The following is a 6,478-nucleotide window of genomic DNA, read 5'->3' on the forward strand; positions in this document are numbered from 1 at the left end:
GGTTGCTACATGCTTCATATCCTTAATCCACATGACTAAGTATGCAATACCCATGCAATCTCACTAAGTGTTGCAATGAAAGTAATGATGCTAAGCAAGAAGATGGAAAGGAAGTCGAAAGAATAGAGAAATGCATTGAAAAACACATTGTATTAATTTCTTAATTCAAAATGTCATACAATACAATATAGGAAAATAAAGGAAAAGGAATGACCAGCTGGAAGCAAAACTTTGCTTTCAGCGGATGTGTGTCAAGGCTGCCGATGGTGCCATGGATGGGCGGAGAAGCTAACTCTCTCGAGATCTAACTCCGGTCGAAGGCTTCGGTCATCACTCGGAATGGATGAAGGAGGTGAAGAACTCTCAGCCATCTTCTCACGCGTTTGTCTGGATCACGGGGAAAATCCTCGGTTGAAGGATAATCTCCGGATGATTGAATTTCAGCTCATCGGCCTCTATTTATAGAGCTTGGGTCGCCGACAGCATTAATTGGACTATTCTGAGTCTGACATTCAGCGTGTCAGTCCTTTTTTGAATCTCTGCTACTAACGACGTGGTAGGTGAAATGTCAACATCAGCTTTGGATTTTCTTAAGGTAGATGCATTGATGCGTTCATTCCACCCACCTTGCATCGACCCCATTAGAATGCATTGTCACGTAGCTGCAGTCATTCAATGGGTGCATTCGCTTAATACCGCAACTCTACATGATGATTGCAATCGCCTGACGAGCACAATCCCCATGCGTTGGACGCATGTGGCTGATCACCGCAACACCTATACGTTGATCGATGGGTTTACCTTGCGATGGAGTGTTTCTCTACTTGCAGTCACCCATGCGGTGGTCTGGTTTTCACATTTGCGTTCATTTTCTGCATTAGCTACAAAGATAGAACATTGAACGCAAAATTAATGCAAAATAACGAGTTAGCTGAGATTCGACAAGCTGATTGACGCAAGCTCATATTCTTATGAATTCCTATCATGATCGACGCATATTCTGCCTAACAACCTTCATAATTCTAAGTAAAAGGCCTAAAATGACATGCATTTCTGCATGTCATCACATGGGTGTTGTGATAATCAGCGGTATGCGTTCATCGCATGGGAGTTGCGCTCGTCGAGCGATTGCGGTCATCGTGTACAAGTTACGGTATTAAGCAAATATGGTCACTACATGATTGCGGCTACACGATAACGCATAATAAAGGGATCAACACAAGGTTGGTGGAATGAACGCATCAGCTTATATCTGAAGGAAATCAAAAGATGATGTTGACATTTCACCTACCAAGCCGTTAGCAGTAGAGATTCAGAAAAGGACTAACGCACTGCAAATGTCACAATTAGAGCAGTCCATTAATGTTGTTGGCGATCCAAGCTCTATATAAAGAAGCCGATGAGTAGAATTTCAACTCATCCAGGGTTATCCTTGCGATCCAGAAAAATGCGTGAGAAGTAAGCTTGAGAGTTCTTCATCTCCCTTATCCATTTCGAGTGACGACCGGAGCCTTCGATCGGAGCTAGATCTCGAGAGAGTCAGCTCCACAGCCCATCCATGGCACCACTGGCAGCCTTGACGCACATCCGCTAGAATAAAGTCATTGCTTCCAGCTGGTCATTTCATTTTTCCTTCTTTTCTTATGTTGTTTTGTATTACATTTTGTGATTAAGGAATTAATACATGATGAGTTCAATGCATTTTTATGTTTCCTTTGATTCCATCTCCATCTTTCTTTACTTAGCATCAATAACTTCATTGCATCACTTAGTGAGATTGCTAGAGTATCGCACACTTAGTCATGTGGATTAGGGATATGAAGCATGTAGCAAACCATCGAGAGGTGTGCGTTGCGTGAGTGTGTGAGTAAACCTTATTTTCTTAGTGTGAAGCTAACGCAACGCTTGTCTATGAGTACAGTTAACAACAACTAACTGCCTGGGAGGGTAAGTGATTGGTTACATTAGGCATTGTAAGCTATTGTTCACTAGAGATAGGAATAATCTTAAGTCAGCCAAGTTTATGCGGTTACCTTGACTTATGAGTGCATCAATCATCATTTAGGCATACTTGAGAGAGTAGTCTAAAATCCAAATCTAAGACTCAAGAGAGCGGATTGGAAGACATAAACAAGAATGGGGAACTTAGAGATAAGCTTCGTTTGCTATCACACAGCGTATGCACCCTATGGAGAGGATATTGCATGCGTCTAGGAAGTAGGATACGGTGATATGCGGCCATCACGCTCATGCGGCAAGAGCACATGCGTGGGTTATGGAGGTTTAGGCAGGCGTAGGCTTCCCGGCACTATCGCAGATACATAGTATACATCCTAGAATTAGGCTCAAGTATGTGTAGCATGATCGCACGGCTTGCGTTGACTGAGGTTGCTCTGGCGATCAAACTCAGTATTGCAATGAATACATCTCCACATTTTATCCATTTTTCCACCCATTTACTTCCTGTCAATAGTTGTCGTGTCTCTACCTCTCATTCATATTCTCATTACATTGTCTGTTACTTAGGAGTAGGAGTAGTGTTAGCATAGAAAGATCCCATCCATTCTTTTATTCAACCGACGCATGCACATTATCGCATACATCCAGCTACAAGTCCTTGAGTTCGACCTCAGATCACCCGAGAAACTTGCGTTCGCATTATACTTGGCGTGAGCGCAAGAAAATTTGTTACAGGACGCATGATCATTGCATACATTTGTTAACGTATAGTCATTCCAATGCATGATAATCAACGCATACATTAAGAACATGCATCGCATATTGTGTCCACGGAATTTTAGTTGTCGAGTAATTGACATCTAATTTCTCGTCATCAAGTTTTTGGCGTCGTTGTCGGGGACTTCGCAGCTAATTATTTGTTGAGTTTTGTGTCTCTATAGGCAACCTTTTTATCTTGGGAGTATTGCAGCTTGTGCGACCAGGTTGCAACCAATATTGAAGTGTAGGCGATGCTCCGAAATCCAATATTGACCCTAAGGTAGAAGGGCAATCAGTTGCATGAGCTGAAGGCAGTTCTAAGCACATGGTGGGCAACATGCGCCCAACATGTAACGACCCGACCCTCTAGGACTTAAGGGGGGTCGTTACTAAATACATGCATGCATGGAACTCAAAACGACACTCAGTTATGGTGAAATAAATGCTAATTAAATAAGGTAAGTTCAAAAATCTTTCATTAAATTCAAATACTAAAACAATAGTAGGGTACCCATAAATCATAAAGGACAAAAATAAGTCTGAAAAACAATTCTTAAAAGTAAGTTTTAAGCATCTAAACTAAAAGTTAAGAGGAACATGAAAAGAACTTTAAATCTCATTAGCAGAAGCGTAAAAACTAGTACCAGTGGCTCGATCACGAATTCCGCTTGTCCATCGCCGGTGCATCTCTACCCTTACCTGAAACAACAACATGAGAAAGAATGAGTATAAAATACTCAGTAAGTAACCCCACTACTGGGGTCAGGCTGGGCACTATGTCCTCTAGATACCCACCTCTGGTGAAACATATAAATTTCTCTAGTCCTCATGGGACATATATACACATGAAACAAGAAGGGGGACTAAGTCCTATTCTACTGTAGTTAAGTATGTCCACTACCTCTAGTAAGTCCCGTAGGACCCACAACCTCTGGTGAATCTCGAAGGAAACACAATCTCTTACATACGCATGGTTATGCATACACCTCTTTTGTATACATATAACCCACTTAGTGTGTACCTTTTTCGTATACATGGTTACGTATACACCTCTTTCGTATACACATAACCCACTGAATATGTATCTCTTTCATACATCTAGTTATGTATACACCTCTTTTGTATACACATAACCCACTGAATATGTACCTCTTTCGTACATCTAGTTATGTATACACCTCTTTCGTATACACATAACCCATTGAGTATGTACCTCTTTCGTACACCCCCAGTACTCTCTAGGTATGTATCACTTTCATACACACCAGTCCCAGTACGTCTCTTTCATGTATTAGCGCCTTTAGACGTGCATCATTTTCATGCAGTCACATAGTCTAGAAAGGAAAAGAGATTGCATTTAACTTCATATTACATATAACATTCACCTAATCATGCATCCTCTAAAATCTCCTGATCAAGGTCAGGCTAGTTAACCTCAACATACGTAATTAATCTAGTATTAATGGATCCACCCTAGTACATCACTTTCATGCAATAACTCATGTAACAATCAAATATTTGAAATTTCATAATACATCATATAACTTACATACTTTCATAATAAATCACATCAACAAGCACATCAACAAAATGCCCCAACTTTCACCTAACTTTAAGACATTTCCGTAGTAGTGTCGCTTAACTCATAATTTAGGGTCATGTCCAATCGTCCTTTTAATATATTCCATAAAATTCTAATCATGATCATACATTAATATGCTTCAGTCATATTATCACATGCTCATATATCTTTTCTAAACAGTCCATTAAATCTCATAACAGTCAAAATTATCCTTGTAACTAGTCTTACAATCCTAAACATCAACAGATCAAATACAACCATATGGAATCACATACCATCTCATGCTAGCATTTAAGTGTCTATGTGCACAAGTAAATCTTTCAGATCTCATACCAGAACATACATTGGTCATACTATACTATCAGACCATCATGTTGTCATTCTGCCATATCATTCATTTATCATGCTAGCATACATCTAATGCCTGGCCTGTGGGCAGTTCCAGTAGTAAGATTACTTACCTCTAATCGCAAACTTTAGAAACTAGAAGCTCAACCTCTTTCTTGCCCAATGGAACCTTGAATCAAACAAACATGCAAAAAAACTTTAATCCTTGTTGGTTGTTGCTCGAAATTTGGAGCCATTAAGAAGTGGGTAACTCAAATCTAATGTCGAAATAGAATAGAGAACTATCGAACAATTTTCAAAAAGGGTAAAAACGTTGTTGTTAGGGTGTTTTGATCATGCGAGATGCTGCTTAAAGTTGCTAGAAGTCGCAAGCATTGTGGCCGTTGAAGTTGTATGTTGCGGCGTCGGAGGACATTGGTTGGAGATCGTGGGCATTGTCGTTGTTCAATGGAAGGAGAAAACGAACAGATGGGGGTGGGGTTTTATTTTTAAACAAAAACAACAACAACAACAACAACAATAATAATAATAATAATAAAACAAAAAAAAAGAAATAAGTATAATTACATTTAATTCCTTTCCGTTTTACTATTAAATTCCATTACATTTAATTCCTTTCCATTTTACTATTAAATTCCATTACATTAAATTTCTTTCTGTTTTACTATTAAATTCCTTTCTGTTTCAAAAGAAAATTAATTCCTGCCATTAATTTCCAATTTGAATAATTTCACGCCAACAATTAAATTTCCGCACTTACACTTGAAGTCCAAAATTCCAAAAAAACCCTCCAATTAATAACAATTACTGAAATTCCAAATAATAAAGTTACTGAAATTACATTATTACTAAAAAAATGTGCGGGGTATTACACAAAAATTGCCAGAAGTTCCAATGGTCAAGGCATCTTGACCCGAGCAGTTGAGAGTAATCTCCTGCATGGAAGACTCCTTGCGGTGACAACACTCCTACTTTTTCAAGGACTTCTTCTACTCTATCTTTACCTTACTTTCATAGTTTAGTTTATTTTTATTGTTATTTTGGATATGCGGCTGCTTCCTTGGTTTCAAAGCATCAACGCATCACTTATACTTAGAACTTATTCTTCCAATTTATTTTATACAATACACTCCTAGAGCGAATCACAATAGCAACGAACAGTCATCCCTCTATTATGGTTATACTCTGTAGCTACAACCTCTATGTGATGGACGCATGTGGTTAGTGGCCTTAACATCCATGCGCCGAACGTATACGATCGCATATGCAACGCCTCTGCGATGGCGAGATTCACCGCATGCGATCGATTCCTGTGTTAGCTACAGAAGTAGACAATTGGACGCAAAATAATGCATAATAGTGGGTTAGCCGAGATTCTCATTGTTGGTCGACACAAGCTCATTTTCTCATAAATTCTTAGAATAATCACCGCATATTCTTCTTCTCAATCCTCATAATTCTAAATAAAAGGCCTATAATAACGTACATTTTTGCCCGTCATCAATCTTTCCAATTCATTGTGACAGAATTTTCACATATACATTCACAAAAATAGATATGCATTAACAACACTAAATTACTGGCATGCTTAAAGGATAAATGACAAGAGAACAAGTAAACATACCAGTTAAAGACTTTCTTCTTGGCAAGACTCACTCTCTCTGCAAATGAACTCCTCTGGCTCTCATTAGACCAGCAAGTAACCGTTCAACACCTCCAGCCATCTACCATGAACGGCTTTGCACGAACAACAGGAAATGGGGACGACACCACCACTCAGAGCCTTCATTATTCTTAGAGTGAGAATCCAAAGGATGGGCTTTGTTCGAA

This window comes from Benincasa hispida, chromosome 5 (assembly GCF_027475165.1).
Source record: "Benincasa hispida cultivar pf3 chromosome 5, pf3_genome.v1.1, whole genome shotgun sequence".
NCBI lineage: Eukaryota > Viridiplantae > Streptophyta > Magnoliopsida > Cucurbitales > Cucurbitaceae > Benincasa > Benincasa hispida.